Source organism: Anopheles maculipalpis, chromosome 2RL (genome assembly GCF_943734695.1).
Source record: "Anopheles maculipalpis chromosome 2RL, idAnoMacuDA_375_x, whole genome shotgun sequence".
NCBI classification, from domain to species: Eukaryota; Metazoa; Arthropoda; class Insecta; order Diptera; family Culicidae; genus Anopheles; species Anopheles maculipalpis.
The window spans coordinates 45,809,228-45,829,387 of NC_064871.1; the positions used below are offsets into that span (position 1 = coordinate 45,809,228).

General features: G+C 43.2%; 1 protein-coding gene across 1 annotated transcript in view; it reads left to right on the plus strand.

Moving 5' to 3' along the window:
* Window positions 1-20,160, plus strand: part of LOC126556961 (bromodomain-containing protein 8) — a 238,854-nt gene that overhangs the window by 187,079 nt on the left and 31,615 nt on the right. The window lies entirely within an intron of this gene.

Sequence of the window (20,160 nt, forward strand, 5' to 3'; positions counted from 1 at the left end):
ACATATGCAACCGATTTTTTACACAGTTTAGAACATCATAGATGAAAGCACTGAAGTACTTCAGTTGTTCGTTATTGTTGGAACGGAACGGAGCTAGTTTATTTGCATAAAGGAACGGAACGAATGCGATAAGTACTTTGAACCTGTTTCAACAAAAAATGAAAAGGTTCACATCGTCTGTCGATGCAGGAGTTGTCAGTCTAGTCTTTTCGTCTACACAACAATATCGTGGATTAAGGACCTTCCTGCCTTAGACAGGACCACAAGTTCTTCAAAAAAATATGTAGTCACCTTTATCTTCTTCTTGGTTACTACGCACTACTAGATCACGCTTACCATCGAATGGCTTACTAAACTTACCGATACGACGTATTTGGATAGCCAGTCCTCACTACGGGAGAACGCTCCGGATGGAATTTGAACCCCGCAGCTGTCATGTGAAGACTGACGTTTTCACCCGTTTTCACCCTACCAACGAACCGCCCTGTTTCAAGTTATAGAATATTATGCACAAAACAATCTAAAAAAGTTATTTACCTTTTTCTCATTTTCAATTTTGTCGTAGGTTCATGTGAAAAGCTTGAACATCAATTAAGTTTGGCTTCAACCGGTAGAGTTTCCAATAAAAGCAATTTGTCCTAGAACCGTTCACAGTTCCGCGAGTGGTCAAAATTATTAATGGATGCCACTTTCCACGAACGACCACAGACTGTGTAGTAGCTCTTCTCGAAAGTAGAAGCCTATTGCCGATTGAAAAATGAAAACACCCGACACCTTATCATCATTGGCGATTATCGTTTCATCAGTAGTAGACGCACTCCTGCCCAACGATTTCCCTTGCTGCCGCTCCGTAGACCATAATTGAAAGCTGCGAGAATTCGATCCTTTTTTCGAGAGTTGCCACTGCTGAAGGATGTAAAGGATAAGAGCTTTTCACCATCACCACCACCACCACCACCACCATTGTCTGCCACTATTCCGAAAAAGCGTTCCGACTGACTGGCTCTTTAATCAGCAGTCAAACGAAAGTTTTTCCGTCCCCTGGTGCCGTTAATTACCCTGCTAAAAACCATCAATCATAAAGTGGTGTAAGCGCACCGATGTGCCGATGGCTGGGAAGGATTCAAACACATCGGACACCAGTCCATGGTGGGGAGGGGAGTGGTTTCGGGTTGGATGGGAAATGCGTTGCGTGGGGAAGTATGGGCGGATGTTGTAAAGTTATGATAAATAATCCAAGCGTTTGAATAATTGATTACATCACAAGAACCACGAGCAGATAGCAATAAACTGAGCAAAAATTCAATTCATGCACCAGATAAGGCACCGTTTGATGGATTCTCCAAATGCTCTTCAACACACATGTGATCGTCGGTATGATTATCCGGATGTATTTCGATTAAAAGAATTTTATTTTTGATTTGATATCGTTCCTTTAATCTTCATATTGCAATAATCCAGTCCATCTTGATCCTGCTCATTCGATCTGATTTATCGATGTCTCTATTAGAGAACAATGTTTTCATGTCATAGTATTAATACGAATTAAGATACGAAGGATTGCAGTCTGAAGCTTTCGAGTAAAAGGTTTTTTGTTTAAAAAAACTTTAATAAAACGATATTTCTTCGTTAAACTTTGGATGCCGTAACAGAAAGGCAGACATATTTCACAACTGTGACATTATTGGCATTCTCACGGAATGGAGGAAATAAATTTCTTACAGAATTCCAACGAAGAAATCCTCTACTGTATTTCACCGCAAAACAAATCTTTCCTTCATTCCTTGTTTTCTCGAAGTTTTGGATTCAAAGAAATAATAAATCAATCGTAACTCTTTCACCATCTTCGTTCACCATGCCCAGTAGCCAACGGATATCACAGTAAAAGGTAAAAACGTTCGATGGTGGTTGGTCATTAGCTGTAGGGTAGTTATTTTCCTAACCGCCTTCGCTGCTTAAATATTTGTTAAGAGCAGTAGCATATGACTGCTTTTCTTCGCTCCCTGCGAATTAGTAATGCTCCGGTAAGCATCCAGCCATCCATTCCGCTGATTTGCTCTGCCGGAAATTATCCACCATCCTGTTTCGATTCCACGCGCTGCAACAAATTGTTCTCACAAAACTGTCACCGGATGAAATGTTCTCGGTTGCCATTTAAATGGACACAAAAAAGCGTATAAGGAACGATATTTAATGAAAATAAATTTATCACCACAATAAGAACCGGCGTGCCGTAACGAAACCAATATGATTGTGTTATTTTCTATTTTCACCATCCGACGGAGTTGGCCGTAAGAAGTGTTAAAAGAGAAGAGGTGGTGGCAACACCACGAGACGGGTGGGACAATCATTATGGTTTTGTAAATTTATTACATCATCCATCCGAAAAGGCACCAAACCGACCCAACAAACGTTGCCGATTTCACCGGGAAAGGATAATAAATAAGGATAATTTCTTTCATAAATTATTGAAATCCAAGTACACGACCATACCCTGGCAGCTCCAAAACACACAAGAACTCAACCTAACAACCATATGGTATGTGAGTAGGTCACCCGTTTTCTATTTTCCCCTCTTGCACTCAGCTGAAATAGATCTATGGGAAAAAGTTTCGATGGTGTCCGGAAACCATGTCAACGCATCGCTGAAAGCGCGTTCCAAAGTTAGTAAGCCATTACTCCTCGTCCGGGTGGTCTTTTGTAAAAGTGACGGGCATTAGGAAAACATGCTCCCCTTCTGAGACATCGTAATCAGCACTATGGGACTGAGAGATGGGATATTTGTCCTTATTTTTACGAGCATCTCGTTAAGTTCAGGGCATCTCGTTAAGTAAGAGCAATAGCGTGTTTACTATCATTCAAAAATTTTTTCCAATATTTTCAAGCACTCAAACTAACAGAGCACAGAAAAAAGTAATGGCAGTTTGGCCTTGTTTGTATTTAACATTTTGAATAGTTGGTTATTTATTTATTTGGATATTTCCAGCTAAATATAATACATCGCGCCAGTACTCAGTTTGTACAACTTGAGAATCAAGAATACAACGGGAATTCTTAGAGCTTGATAGAATAGGTGGTATGGTTCCAAGAAGGAACCCTATATGATATATGTTGGAGAGAGGTATCAAATGCCACTTTCACCAACCATTAATACATACATAATATTTCGAATGGGCCGCACTGTATGTATACAATTAAGAAACGCAGAGCGCGACAGGTCTGGTTCAAAACGATCACACACGGCGTTGAATACACATGACGAGGAATGGATCAGAGGTGCCAACACGAGTACGACATTCCCCTACCTCAAGAAGTGATCTACCACAGAGCGATCTCGCCCGTGCTAAATGAAGAAGTGATCTAGCACGAAGCGATCTCTGTACAGCCGGGACGTAAATGTTGATTGCAGAGAGCAGCATCGGCGAGTCTCTGCGCGTTACAATTCCGCTGTTTCAGCGACTCCAGGTCAAGTAACGCGCAACGTCCATTGTAGTCTACGAGGACACTCCAGCCACGCAGCCCAAACCGTGTAAATTTACGCTGAATGGATTCTAGGCGAGCTAACGAGCGTGCCAATATTGGTCCTCACACCACGGATGAGTATTCCATCTCAGACCGAACTAAGGAGCAGTACAGCATCTTAACGGCAATCTGATCGGTAAGATCGCGCACAAGCTTCTTCAAAATGTCAACTAGCTCATTGCCCTTAGCGACGATGTGCTCTAGCTGGTCATGGAAGCTCAACTTATCGTCAAGGAGCACTCATAGATCTCTGACGCATCTTTTACGGACAAGGGCAGTGTCGTTAATGGCAAACGTAACCATAGCGCACTTGTTGACGCATATCTCCAAGCCATTCGTACAGCACCAGGATTGGAACGCACTTAGAGCATTCAGGAGATGCAGCAAATCTTCCTGGTTGCGTATCGGAAGGTACAATTTAGCGTCATCCGCGTAAAGCAGGTCAGCAGGAATATCACGAAGAGAAGCGGACCAAGGTTGCTCTCTTGTGGCACTCCTGAAGACCCGTTGATACGTCGATAAATTTGGTCCCCCATCTTCACACGATACAAACGGTCGTTGAGGTAGGACCACATCCAGTTCAGCATTTGCCCCAGAAGACCAAGAACCTGAACCTTGGCGAGCAGCAACGAAAGCGGAACACAGTCAAAAGCTGCCTTGATGTCCGTATGAATTGCATTGATTTGAAGGCCTGCCTCGATGGTAACAAATGCAGTGGTACACCAGATGCTACCGTGTAAAATACAGCCTTACACAGTGTTTTTAGATATTAGTGATTTGGCTACTTTTTTTTATTTGAAGCAAATAACTTCTTCCTAACAAACTCCTCAATTCACAAACTCTTCTTCGCCTAGTCAAACCTAGGCATGTCGTGAAGACATGACGAGTGGCCAATCTATTGCCATGAAACTCGGGCCAGGATTGCATTTCTCCGCCAAAATTAATCCTTAGTACTCGCCGTTCGAAAATGGTCAGTGTATTGACCAGAACAGGACTTGTGTCCGAAGAGGACTGCCGGACGTATCAGTGTTTTTGCTACATCCTGCATGTCGTGTGTTTCTGGAGTTTTTCTTGAATCACATTATTATTTTTTTTTGTTTGGAGCACGTAATACACACGATTTCCCTTCACAATGTACACTGGTTACGTTGTTGTCCGAAGTGGCGATCGTTCCAAGGTCATAAGGTCCATTGATGTTCTGCTTCCGAATCGTGCTCAATCACGGTCAGAGCTTTCGGCAAGCACACTCCGTCACAAATGCCAAACCTTGGTAGCCCTAAACCACGGAAAGTAAAAATATAAGATACAAGAATTATCAATTTTGAGCAACATAACAAGTGAACAACGACCGTCATTATTAATAGATTAAGAATTATTCAAACAAAGATTTTATCTATAAATCCTAAACATAAAATATTTCATTACTAATTACTAATATTCGAGCAGAAATTCTGTCCAATCGTGAGTATTGATTGAATGCTTGACATATTTCAATATTGTTGAGGTCTTCGGAAAACACCATAAAGTTTATGGTGGCTAACTTGCGGCTTTAGTCTGAGTTTATGGACTTACACAACTAAATATATTGAACCACCAGAGAATGTTCTTTTCGTTCGTTCCGTCGCGTCCCACCGTGCCATAACAATGAGCTTCAATTAAGCATTATATTGTGTGCATGTCGTCCTAGCGAAGATTGCGCTGACACTCGGGAGGTGTTAAACCATCCGGGCATTACCATTACCCGCCAATCGGTTCCATCGGTAGCAAATGGATCATCCCTTAGCCTAACTTCCGGCTCATCGTCACCCGGAACAGAATCCATCCTTCCCAATCCCCGGCACACGTTGGGACACTGGCTGGCTTCTGTGTTTTCGTTGACATTCCCATCCTAACCTCACTCCAGAGGCAGCGGAAGCAACTATCGAGGAAACAACCGTGCTGAAGAGATGGTATGATTTATTTATGACACATTCCCCTTATTCACAATAACGTTCCGTCCTCTGTCACATCTTTCTGCGTCACCGTTCATCCCAGCGAAAAGCTACTCCAAAAGAGGGCTTTCGTTGCGTCGTGCCAACGTGGGACAGCTTGATCAAAAACGAACAGCGAGTGCGGTACGACGACAAAAAAACATGCCTCGGATAGGAAAAAAAAGAGTGTTAAACATTCCGAAGATTTTATGATGATTGATGAGCCAATTCCGCATAATTGAATTGAAGGAAAAACTTTCACCCGAAGTAACTGCCTCGCCCTGCTCGCCCTGTTCTCGGGCTCCATCCGTTAAGGAGTGTTTGAGGACACTAGTGCTTGGTTGGTTGGTAATGTTCTCCTCACTCTTGATTCCCGTGTTGTGTTTCACTGTGCCAAATCCCTTTATCCACTCGACCAAAGAAGTGGCAACGCACACGATGAACCGGGCGGTCTTCGGCAGTGTCTTCGTTGCCGTTGGTCGCTGGATGGAAGAAAGTTTTATTGCGACACTAAGAGCGAGGCACGCTGGTGACCGGTCGTTGTGCGAGCGGGGTATGGTCGAATGGTCGGCATTCTCGGGCAAAGGACACTCAGCAGGCAGCAGGGCCAGTGCAAGGCGAAACAATAAAAACAGCTCTTGCAGGAGATTGCGGGCGCGGTGGGCTACATCCGAACGAATGAATCGGAAAGTAGGCAGTATATCAGGGAAAATGACAAATTGCTTAGATGACCGGAAGGAAAGGAACCTCGTCCATCCACTTCGCTGCTTCGCCTCTTGGGAAGGGTGGCGAAGAGGGTGGGTATGTTACTCTGGACGAAGACTCCATCCCACCCAGTCTGCAATTGGCTTGAAGTAGTCCCCCCAAGTCACTTCAATCTTACGAGCCGTTCTCACTCCTACTTGACTGATGGATGGGAATTAGGCTTACAGCACAGGAGCAGTGTACACGTGCGGTACGTGCTGAGGACACAAACAAATCCCTCGCCAAATGGGAAATTATGGCCCTTGAGGTACTGCCGGAAGCTACGGGGCTCGGGTGCTAGTATGGGCGAGAGTGAAATTAGTTCGCTTTGCAAACATAGTGCCGTTTTGATTTGTCGTCGTACATGTCAGCTTCATGTTATGCCGTCAGTAAGCCAGTACACCGCGCGTGCGTTGATCGAAAACGAAGGGTAAGGATAAGGACCCGGTGGTCGGTTGTGTGTCGTGCAGCTAACTAACGCGATCGTTGCATAATTAATTGTCGCATGTGTAATTGAAGTATGTGCGTGTGCGTGATTTTTGACCAAGTGCCGTGCCTACGTTTGTGAAACGATTTACTGCAATACCTTGTCGTAGCATCTGCCCGGACAGTTTGACGACTTGAGGTTACCACCGTACGTGTGATTCTTGTACATGGAACAGATTATTGAAATTCACGCATTACCAACCACGAAGAACTTATCCGACCTAGTATGGGAACCGTATGCTGGAGTTGCTTGAGAGAAGGATTCCTTCCATTTTTCCATTACGTGTGATTCGTCGCGTGCTGCTAATAGCGTGTTTAATAACATCAACACAGGGAACATTTTGAAGGCAATAATCAAGCAATAAAATGTTACATTAAACGGAGCAATCTAATCAACGTTTGTAGCATGATTGAAGTGATTTTCAGGTCATCAAAATGCACACTTCAAGATAGGCTAGAGTATGGATCATTATAAAAGTAACTTTATCCAGCGGTCAGCTTTAATATCGCAATTAATAAAGTTCAATAAAAAAAAGGTTAAGCAAATTTTGATATGGTTTTGGTTTGCTAATCTTGTTTGCTGCAAAAGAGTTGACTTAAAGCTAGTTGTGTCTATTCTTCTTCTTCTTGTTGGCTTAACGACCTCTAAGGTCATGCCGGCCATCGAAATGGCTTACTAGACTGCCGATACCACGTGCTTGGTTAGTCAGTCCTCACTACGGGGGGACGGTCCGGATGGGATTTGAACCCCGGTCCTGCCGTTTGAAGACCGGCTGTCTCTTATACCACCGAGCCGCCCCAATAAGGCATTTCCTTCTTTTTCTTTGCCTTATCCCGGGCATACTCGGTTATGGATGGTTGTGGTGCTGATGATGATGTATTCGTGGTTGATGTGCGTTTTGATGGTCCTGTTCAATTGTTGTGGCTATTGTTTTGATGGTGGTTGTTTACATCCAAAATCCGGCTATTGTGGTGTTGTGGCCGTCCTATTATTGACCTTTGTGGTTTGGTCTCGACTGAAAGAACCAAATAAACATCGTTAAGACAGCACGAACATTTATTTGTCTGCGTACAGTGTTCTCCAGTGCATTCCAGCAATGACACTCCAAGCTCAATCTAGTCAACGTCCAATCAAAGGATGATCGACAAGCTCTATCCCGCAGCAGCAACAGCGACTTCACTACTCTCGAGACTGAACCCGCCAAACACCCCGAACCCGACGCCAACGCTGTCAAACTCAATGTGTCAAAGCTGGACTGGAGTGAAGAACACTGCACTATGAACAACGCCTGCCTCCCTTTTACGGCAGTGTTGGAATCATCTTCGAGTGCTGTTGCGCAGTCATCGGATCACCCGTGGCACTACAAAAAATACACTTAAGACATAGACAACACAACATTTAAAAAAAAAGGAATGATGGACTACGAATAAGGATTGGAAGGATACTTCGGATGTGGAATCGTAGGACGAGACCGTTGTCTCTGGCGAATCGGTGAATGATCCTCATGTAGGGGAGGTCCTTGGTAGCCAACACTTCTCTAATTTCAGCACCCGGTCGTCTGCCGACATTCCCGACTGCGATCAACAAGGAGGGTCTTGCGGTTTCCAATTACACGCAGGACCACAGAAGGTGATCCACATCGTGGAATCCGTCACCGCAGCCACATACTTTTGTTTGAGCCAGAGTTATACGCTGTAGATGAGCATTCAACGCAAAATGATTCGACATCAGTTGAGACATCATCCGTATGAATGCCCGGTCTACAGAGAGCCCATCGAACCAAGGCCGCAGGGACACTTGTGGAGAGATCGAGAAAAGAAAACGCCCGAGTTCATCCGCCTTCCACATGCTCTGCCAGCGAGACAGGAAAAGTTGCTGTGGAAAACGAAGGAAAACAAGATGATCCGAACTTTCTATGGATCTACCCTCCTGGCAGCCGATTCAATGGGGAGGTGTCCATAATTCTCCCTCCACTTAGGACGTCCAAGGGGCTAAATCAGAGATTAATAAAGCGGCCTCTTCTACTGATATCATCTCATGTTATTCGATATTTCTTAGAAGTTCATGAAGTCTCATGGCCAAAAAAATCACTTGGTAGACAAGTCCGCTTTTACAACGAGTTCTTATAGAAGAAGATATCTTTCGCGATGTAACTCTTCCAGGAAAACCCGCCACAATTGATTATTCGTTGCTGCTTTGGCTTCTTAGGTCAAACCTTTCTGTAGTACTATTGGCGTCTTTCAGGTTTGTCGAATTAATTGTCTATATCTAAATCATTGGTGCAGGAAAGTTTGGAATCGTTGTAAAGTTGTTCATGTAGCTACGTGAGGATTTTATGAAAACGCTAATCACACATTCTAATACGAGGGCACGTCAAAATGATTATATAGGTCTGCAGCCAACGATTTACAAGTGATGTGTATTTAATGTATAACAGTGTTATAAAATCATCAGCTCTTATCACAGTGTTCTGTCTCATTTGCTCATATCTGTAATGGATGTTTGAAAGGTTAACTTGTAACTTCATGTACTGCTAAAGTCGAATAGCCAACCGGGGTTAGAACATAAATGAAAGGCAATTGTTTCATAAATTGCCGCCATGTCTGAACTGACAAATAAACTATCAGTTACAACAATCACTTATTTGACTTACTGTAGTAAAGAGACACATTGTTTTAAGTCATATCAGGCAAATGCCTTTTGAGATTAGTACCAGGAAAGGAAACAATTAAACTTGTTATGTTCAGCCAGCCATTACAGCATAGTTTAAATGCTCTTTATTAGCTTCGTTTCGCAAAACTATGTTCACCCAAAGTTTGACAAACCAATATCGTCACTTTAGTCCACTTGCCGTTAAAACTGCAGCCCAAATATGCAAACAATCCATTTCCTTCAATCGATCAATCGAATACTTGACCCACGTGTATGCTCCCTCTTTCACAAAGCATCGTACCCCAAAACTGCCTAATTACTTTTGTTTGTGTCCACGTTCGCTTCAACACGTTTGGCGATACTGAAACGCTTCAAAAGAACCGACAGCAGCAGAAAGGGACTCCGTGCTTACTTTTTCAATTGAAATACTTTATTGACACCCACCCCCTCCGTTTTCACCCTCCCCAAACCGGTTCATGGTTGAGTCCTGCACGATCCTTGCTCCGGATGTTGCATTTCCGGCTATGACCGATTCGTCGTTTGGTTCGTCAGTCTCCAAGGCAAAAAAGGCCTCTGAAGAGCTAGAGAGCATTACAACATTAAGCGAATGGGACGAACATTTAACTGAGTTACTGGTTTGAGTTCGCTTGCCCTTTGGGTGTCCTCCCAAAAGGAACAGGATGGAAGACGGGACGCGACTGGCGTGGGGTAAAAGTTTGTTCATTTGAATATTTCCACCCAAATGGCAACAATTTGACGCCCGAACAACGTCACCCGGGACGCGGGCCGTTCTGCCTCCAGACTGTAAGCAAACTGTCATTCCGTCCTCCCAAAGGTCCCCGTCCGGTCGGTCGGGGTTTTCGGTTTGGCTGGCCGAAATTGCTGGCGAAATGATTCTTGTCGAAATTGAAATTGTTTGGCTGTGTGTTGGAAACAATTTTTGCAAGAATTTTAATTTAATACTACCATTCCGGGGGTTCCAGTTACGCCCAAAGGGATGGTGCAACTTCGGTGCGCGTGAATGCCTTCAAGGGTGAACCGTATACACACGTGTTTGTTCGTGAGTTCGTGTGAGAGAAGAGTACTCATTGACTCACTGTAAGTAAGTATGTAGAACGGCTACCCTCAACTTTCTTTACAGCTACAAACACAAAGGCACCCACCTTTGAGGTGGGCCTTGTTGCTATTTTCTCTGCCCTTGAATAGTTAAATTATACAGTGACACGCGTTTGTACATTTTTGCCGACTGTATAAATAGCACAACTGCTTGTAAAAATGTCTGCTCACACCCGATCGTGCCAAATGTGTCGCAGGTTTGCTCCAAATCTCGAACTCCGCACTGCGTCTCATTTACGGTTTTGTGAACAGGGAAGTGTCGGTAATAATGACGTGATTTCACACACCCATACAAACACACACGTTCTCACGAAGGATATCTCTCGAACCTGCGGAAGAATAAGAGCTGTTCATTATGCTAATGTTACGCACACATGCGCCTGCATCCGGTGAGATCATCACGAAAGAACGTACGAACTAAAGAATGCACAAGAAGCAGCACTGAATGCTAATGCTGCTGCTGCTGCTGCTGCTGCTGCTACTACACGATGCAAAGTAAGAGTCATTCTGGCGTACTTCGCGCGCCCTCGGAACAGATAGATTAAAGCAACGAAAACAAATCACTTTGCACCATGTTCACCAATGTCCTCGTCTACAGTATTTTTTTTTATGCATAGGCTAGGTTTCAGTTTACGGTACAGAGCCCCAGCAAAAGGAAGGAAGTAAGGAATGTACCGTGAGTAAATAGTTCATACCTGCATGGCCACGCGACTCGAAAAAGAACGCAAAACCACAAGCCCAAGGATCAAAGGTATGCCTTTTTGTTTGCTTTCTCTCTCTCTCTCTTTTTTTAAAGCTTGTTCAATTTGATATTCGTCTACGAAAATAGCGCGCCACGACGAGTGGAATCGTGTTCGTGTTCCTGAGGGAACGCTTCAGGGCTTTCACTTGATCCAGAAGAAAACGGCTAACAAAAAAAACACGTTTCCACTTACACACCCACCCATCGAATGGCATCCCGGTCGGTTGGGCGGGTGGGCTTGGCGAACGTTGGGTAGCTACCGCGGAGTGGTGTCGAATTTTTGCGGCGCATTTCGATAATGTTTGTTGTGGCAAGTGTAGCGGAAGGTGAAGTACCTGCATTCCTGGAACGCAGCAGTAGCATCACTCTTCCCCGGGTTGAGAGTCAAGGGTCCGAGGGTCGTTGAATCAAGTGGATGTAAAGTCGGCAGCATAATGAAGTATAGTCTTCCTGACGTTCTGTCTATTAGACCGGATGGCAAAGTGTGGTGCGTTGGTAAGAAGTTTGCATATGTTTGGGGAAGAATCTTTCAGAGCACGAAAGATTGCACATTGTTAATGTGCATTTCTGGAGTGAAGATTATGAAACTATATTCAGTGTAAGGAATAAAGTGAAACTTAGTGTCAAAATTTTGTTAAATTGTAGGATATGAAACATAGGTTAATGCGTTTGTCTTTACAGTTTTGGCTGGTTTAGAATAAGATTTGGATTAATTTACAATAATTTAGCACTTAACAAGAACTTTATAGTTTCAAGTACGTTAGTTGCATTTGACAAGAGTGCTCATTTAAATTCTATTTTGCCTCAAAGCTAATTCTTTTTTCTATTTATTTGGTTATAGAAATTTAAATAATCCATTTCGAAGCATCATATTACCTCCAAAAATGTTCTTTTGTATGTTGTCTTTTTTTTGAGTACAAGAGCATTTAAATACTATCCAAAATGTTCAAACACATTAGAAATCAGTGAAGTGGAACTATTTCCTTGCTTGACCAGTCTATACTATTATTTCGGCAAGCCGAACTTGTTCGTGCGACCAATCATAAATCGCCACGCCGTCCTCAAATGTTGCCATTTGATGCTGCAAGTGTTGACTCTTTAACCTTTGGGCTAACCTTTAACTCTAGCACGTTGTATTCGTCAGTTATAAGTCAGGTGAAACATGAGTGTCCTTCCATGACTGTCAATTTTTGACAGCGTTTGTCCAATACCCATACAGCTTCCGTACATGTTTGTTTATCTGTTGATCGTAGTGTTCTCCTAACTTGTTGGCAGTAGCAAAGACTGACTTTCAATCTGCATCGTATAAATACGTCCTAATAATAGTTTCTTTTCGTACAACCTGGAAGTCTGCATGGCTGGTCCCGATTTTCAAAAAGGGTGACCGCTCTGCATGTTCCAGCTACCGGAGTATATCTCTGCACTCCCCTTTTTCCAAAATCCTTGAATCAGTTATTCACACTTCCATCCTTCCTGTCATTGTTGGCCATCTATCCCCTCGCCAACATGGCTTTATTCCCAAACGCACAAACTCCTCCAACCTTATGTGTCTTGCATCTTCTGCTCTCACTAACTTGGTATCCAGACGACAAACCAACGTTGTGTACACCGATTTTAGTGCTACCTTCAACAGTGTACACCTCGTCCTGCTGGTTTCCAAACTCGAAAGACTCGGGATGAGAGGTCCGTTACTGTCCTGGTTTTCGTCCCACCTTTTGTAACAGAGTGTATAGAGTCAAAGTATCCTCGTGCTTTTCCGACTCTTTAAGTCGGCTCCTCTGGAGTTCCCCAAGGTAGAGTTCTTATTCATCTTCTATTTCCCTTATTTGTTAACGACTGTACCTCTATTCTCCCCTCCAACGGATTCCCGCTCTACGCGGATGATCTCAAGTTTTTCTGTCCTGTGTCTTCGTCCGTTTACCGTTGTACCCTCCAAACCTTTTTAGATTCCTTCTCTGTGTGGTGCCGTAAGAACGCCCTGGTCCTATGTCCCGACAAGTGTTGCGTGATTTCGTTTAACAGATCCCTTGTGATCTCATTCAGATACACCCTCTGTGATACAGTTATACGTCAGGTATCTTCTGTAAAGGAGTTAGGTGTTTGGCTTGACGACTTGAGACACTCTCTTTCAACTCCCACGTTGGTTATGTTATCAGTAAAGCTAACAAATCACTGGGCTTGATTGATAGGCTATCGTCCGAAATCCGTGATCCCCTCTGTTTGACGTCCCCAAACTGTTGGGTTCGATCTTCACTTGAATAAGCAGCAGAGGTCTGGTCTCCTCCAGGCTCAACCACGATGGCCAGACTGGAGAGTGTTCAACGCAAATTTACGCGTGTAGCTGTTCGACGCTTCCTTACCTGTTATCATCTGGCTCTTCCTCCCTATACTGTTCGCTGTCGTTTTCTTGGGCTCTTTTTACGAAGGGTTCAACCCTTGGAAAAAAGACATTTCCATATCCGTGCTAGCTTCATTACAGGGCTCCTGTTAAATCTAATAGATGTCCCATCTCTCCTGTCCGCTATCACGCTTTACGCCCCTTTTCGTCGCCTTCGCAATAGACCTCCTCTATTCATTCCACCCCACCAAACGTTCCACGGCTTGAACTACACCTACCATCTGTTTGACTGCAATGTATCTCTGTCTTGCTTTCGTATTTGTCTGCGCAATTCTTCCTTCCTTTCTTCACAATCCTTCCTAGCACCCTCTACCTCCTCTTCCCATTAGCTACTTATGAAAAAAAAGTTAAGCCATTGTTGGTGGACAATTGAATATAATAAAAAAATAAAAGTTTAATAAGCCATTACATATATATCTGGTCATACCCGACAAGAACTCAATCTAATGAAGTAAAATCTTTACACAATCTTTAAATGCGTGGGCAACAAAACTGCATAAAAAAAAGGATATGCAAGGCCCTCAATAGACTTCTGGTTGCTTTTTTTAGTCAAGAGCGCTCGGAAACCACGCTCCAGTTCTACTCGCTCTACCAAACTTATTTAAAACTGTACAATAAAGTAAGGAAATTTATTTGACACTTTCACGATGATATTTCCAACTTTCAGCACCCAACACCACCAACTACCAGCGACGAAATAGTGCTTGAAATTTTCCAATAAAACCAATATCTAATACCATGATACCGTTGCGAAAAATATAATCAGCTTTACGTCGTTCATTATCACCCAAAAGCCAAACATAATTTCCAATATGGCTTCACGTGCGTTGACATGTTTTCAACCACCATTCGACGCCAACAACGGTGACGATGATGATGATGATGATGTTCGTTAGAATAATCCGCGATCGTTCAACCTCACTTGCTGGAAGATGTTGGGAGATTGGTAGAGCAGATATGTCCGTGTGTACGCGCACTACGAACTTTAAAGCAAACCAATCAAGCAGATTAAAATGTTCGTTTGTTCCACGGTTCAAGCATCTCGCAGCCACGAATTTGTTTGAACGCGCGCAAACGGCAAGCCACCAAACGTTCAGTTATAAATTTTCCGAAGCTTTTCCCATTGCAGCGAGCGTGTTGTTTTTTTTTCTCCCTTTCTCCCTCTCTATTGCGCACATTCTTTTCGTGAAGGAAATCGACACTATCCTCATCGCAATCGCACCTATTGCGTTTTGCGCCTCCCCGTACACAACAAAGGCCACGGAGAAATCCTGCTAGGTGAAGGCGGCGTTGGCGTTTGTTAGTTTTTGAAATGAAAAGCTTGTGAAACCACCTGAAACGGATTGGCACGAAACTGAAATCCCTCCGATGGGATTCACGTGTGCTTGTGTTGGCACAAATCTACACACCCTCACGCTCTCTCTCTCTCGCTCTCGACAGTCCTCTCCCTTCCCATGGAACCGCTTCGTTCGAGTACTTCATGCTGCAAACTCTCATTTCGTGAATCCTTCCAGTTTGTCAATCTTGGCCCGGCAACCTGGGACCGTCAACCGTACAGAAAAGCTAAGGTTAAGGAAGGGTGAAACCCCTCTTTGTGTTCTTCTTGTTCTTCTTCTTCGTGGCTGGAAAGTTTATTTGAAAAGCCAAGCCCAAACCCAACTAACCCTCGATTGACTTGCTTCGATTCAGTTCCGATGGGGTTGAAAACGCTGTTTCCTGCCACTTGACCCATTGACACTGGTACCATATGGGGCGCCCGTACCCGGTGCTGGGGCTGAGGGAAAAATGTTAATTTATGAGCTTTTCTCCCCTAATTTACAACCTTCTCCGAAAACTCGCACGAACGTGGCTGGGAAAAGGGCAAATGGCGGCACGCAACGCTCTGTGTGCCGCGTGGGCAGGACTGGCACCTTATACCACTGAGGAGTTAATCCCCATAAATAGGACATTCATTGCGCATCATGCAATCACTCCTCCATATTCACCCGTTCGTTTTTCTCTTTCCTCCCTACATTGCCCGCTCCAAGACAAGTTTATTCATCGTCCCTCAGAGGTGGCCTCCGTAACGTGCCGTACCGTTAGAGGTGGACCGTGTGGCCGACCGGACCGATTATCCTACGAGGCTCACTCGAAACCTTTATCAGGAGCAGCCGTATCGTACTGCTTGTGCCATGATTTATGCTATCTTTTCCTTGAATAAATATGTAAACAACGTTCCACCGGAAACTTGACTCGTTGCTTCCGCCTTCATCCTTTACTGCTGCTTCCTTCTAATGAAGTTAATGCAAACCTAAACACACGATCACCTATACCGATGGTGAGCGTCTTTCCCATTTGGATATACACTTCTCCTTAGGATTGTGTATCTTAGCTTTAGCCCCGCTATGTAACTTCAATCCTTTTTGCGCCGACTTCCGCTTCCGGTGTTACAGTCAGCTTTGTGATTATGTTGTGTAGAATGGATACACCTGGTCCATTCCACTATTTCCTTGATGGAATAAAAGCTTTTCTTTTTTTTCCTTCCATTTCACTAAATGCAATTTGAAGGCCATCAGTTTCAGGTTGATGGTCGGTGCGTAAAGTATGAACTTTGGATAAGGATTCTTGAATAAAATAGGCTACAACGTGAAGTATTTATTAGATTTTTAATGTAGGATTCATCTGAGAAAAGACTATTTCAGCATTTGAGGTATATTGTTGACGTGAATATAAATTTCGTTTTTATCAAGTGAAGTTTTCAGCACAGTAAAACTAAGCAGAGGCCGTCTGGTGAACGAATTGGTAGCGGCCTCCGGTCGTTACATCACAAGACCGTAACGAATGCCGCCCTGAATTCTTGTCGGAACCAGGACTGACTTCCTAGCTACGAGTTAAACGAAGTTAACGAAAGTCAGTATTGACAGGCCAAGGCATCTCAAGGTAAAAAATCCGAAGAAGAACTAAAGAACTTTTTTTTTTCTTTACAATCATCAACATTTCCCTTGTTTGATTGAATATTGTTTTATGAACATAAAAATGTCTACTTATCCTAAACATATCAAAATGAACACAAAAACGACCTATGCTTTGAATTAATCAGGATGTAACGAAAATGATGTTAAACGTTAAAGTAAATCATGATTAAACGTGATGTACTTAATACTCTCATTCTCTACTAGGCTTGTTGATAGTTGGAAAGACAGAAAAAACTTCGGGAGAACGGTCCATTTAAGCTTCGCATTCTAGTTGTGCCATATGAAGACCACCGTTCACATATTTGAGTGATAATTTTATTTATGTACTTAAAAATTTATTAAACTCCTCGTAGGTTTTGCCGTTGTTAATTTTCAACCACAGTTAAACAATCAACTGATCATACGGCAACGGGCCATCATTTTAAATAAAATTAAAAAATTATTAAACAATAAAACCAGAAGAAGAATTTTTATGCAGGCGTAGCAGTGTTCGCGCGATATAGGACAGTCATGTCCATCATGTGCTAACATTATTTTTAGCTATTAGAAATGCTTTCAAATTTAAAGGTCCCGTAGAGAAACACTGTTTAATTTAACAAATTTCCCGTTTGAAAAAGACTGTGTACATGAATATCGTTATTAAATGTTTAAATAGTCCTTTGGAAAAATGAAAATATCTGGTAACTGTCAAAAAGAAACCAAAGAAAGAATATTTTATGTAAATTATGTTACTATTTATCTAAACCTAACGAGCTAATTTTTAATGTAATCTGAATGGATATAATATGGAAAATAGAAACATAACAAAACATAACTAGGCAATCTTTCACTTTACCTTCGAGTTCGTCCTTATTAATTGCATCAAAGCACGATATTTCAGTCCAATGTTTTTCTTTCATTGCTTTTCCGAAAAAATTTACGAAATACAGATCATAGCCTTAGCCAAAAAGGCTTTTAAATACACTCTTTACCTTTTCTCTGCTTTCATGCAGCAGAAACCTTAATCACATCAGTTATACCGGGGCTTAGTCCGATGATAAAAACAAATAATTGGCTTCAATTTTTATGCAACCCGATTTGAGCATCATGTTTGAACAAACTCAATTTAGTTGCTGCTTATTGCGAACAGCCCAAACACACTGTCTAAGTAAATCCCTGCTAGGAGCCATTTAGGTAAACCTCAGCCAATCGCTGTTGGCTGGTCGGTCCGTCAGCGCATGAGGGAATCGCTTCCGTAGCTAATCGCACCACCAGAAACACAAACCAAAGCCCAAACGTTGACCGTACGTGTAGATGGGTGTGTGTGCATCCGGACCATTGCTCTCGTACGTCCTTCAGGTTGTAGTAGTTTGCGTGCCTAAGCTCCGTAATGAATGAAAAGTAATTAACATGTTTTTACTAACCTGACAAGTAATAGGGCACCACCGTTGGATGCAGCTTTTCGGAAGGGTTGGCATATTTGTGCCACAGCACACTGGCCTGCACGCTGCTCATATCTACGAATGGAGAAGGTAAAGTAGTATTACGGACTAAGCATATTCTAAAATTTGAAGCAGAGTGTGAAGGAATGATCTATGAATTATTAATTGTAGTCGGTGATTTTTAGGCAACTACAATTTGGGTTACATACTAAGAAGAAATCTTGATGTTTGTCGGCTAAGTATAAGCTATTTTTAATAGGGGATTTACAGTACCAACCAGCTTTATTTTCCTAACCACCTTATCATACGTATGAGAAAAAGCTATTCACTAGAGATTAAAGCCCGATTGAGTTAAAATCGATCAATGTGCTTGTCTAGCCTATTATAACATGTTTGAATCCTTCTTTAATGTAATCACTGACACAAAGAGATCCAAAAGCTATATATCAACAATAACTGCTCAGATTCTAGTTATAATTGAGCCTCATTTTTTAAAACATAAAAAATAATAAAACAAAACGTCAAGGAAAGGCAGTCGTATCGCGAGCGTCGAAGAAGAATAAAAGATTACTTTAATATTATGTGTCAAATAAACTGGGTAACTTCTTTATGCGAAGCTCAGTAAATGACTTCCACATTGTACGTTCGAACTTATCAAAGAACATACCCGATGAATATCGTTGCATCATTCAATCATTCTTAAGGTCGATCCTTCATACCTACTCCCAGCAAATGAAAACAATAGAACTCTTAATGGTGACTTCTAATGATAATTTCTAGCTCTTCAAGCCGCGCATTCACTTCAAAGTCAATGGCGCTCGACGATGATAGCTGGAAAGGTGATCCCGCGCCAGCAGCCGTCGACGATGCTGGTGATGATGATAAGTTCAAGTTCCTTAAAAGAGACTTCTCAATTGATTGCTGCTACACATCCATCCAGCCCATCCGGAACAATCCGTTCAAAAGGGCACCACCAACAAAGCAAAGACGTGCAAAGCATGCACAGGGCGTACCCCGCTCGAGTGTAGCGCTCAAGTGTTTGTGATGCAATGCAACCAGTGTGTGAGTGTCCGTCTTTCAAAACTCACAACGGCATTAAACCGTTTGACGTTTTGGATCTCGAGTCGCAAACATTCAAACGGCACGGAACACTGTTTGCAGCGATAGACCACTTGAGCAGAATTGATAGGAAACCCGGCGCGCAGCAGGGCCAAATGTGCTTTGTGCCTGCAGCTTGCAGAACAACTGACAAACAATGTGCACACTAGCAACACTTCCAGACAAGAAGTGACCTCACACTGTAACCCCAGCTAGAATGTGTTCCACCGTGTACGCCCAAGTCATTGCTCTTCCAACAGGGTTGGAGAACGTTAAAACCAGACGTCAAAGGTGTTTCACATGCTCTTACGCACAGACACACATACATACACACACGCAGCCAGTGGCAGCATGCCAGCAGATCGAGCCCGGTGCACATATTACCAGACACGCTCCACAGATTGTCGCGACATCGTCGTCATGGTCGGCGGTAATGTGCCGCGCAGCAAGAGATTGACACATAATTTGCATATTTTAATGAGTTCTCATTAATTTCAATCGAATGTGAATCGGCGGGCTGTGCACTCGGCTGACAGCCCGCGGACGCGCCGGAATGTTGCTGGCCCGGCTTTTTCGGGCTCGAGCGGGTCGTGCGTGTTTGCGTTCTCGCACGTCTGTCTGGCTGCCTGTCGGTTTGACACTTGTCACAAGTGGCACATTGTGGTTTCCTATCCGGAGCTGCCTTTCTGCTACCTTTAGGTGAGCAACATGCAACTCTAGCCATTTGTATTAGTATGAAGTGAAAAGAGGGAAAGAGTGTGTGCGGCAAGGAGAGTGATCGGAGCACGCTTCTCGAACGTCAAGAGCGTCAAGGAAGACTCGGTGTGTTGCGTTTTGGGAAGGATTTGATTTATTTACAAAACATGAGTTTCACTTGTCAGGTCGCGTTCTTGTGCTGCTAACCGGTTTACCCAACCGTGCCGTGTCAAATCAGAGAGCAATTTTAAATTCGATTGTTACCTTCACGTACAGCAAGACGCCGATTAGACAGCACGCGCGTGCTATGAGAAATTTGCACCTCCTTATCTAATTATCGCTCAATTAGAGCTACCATTA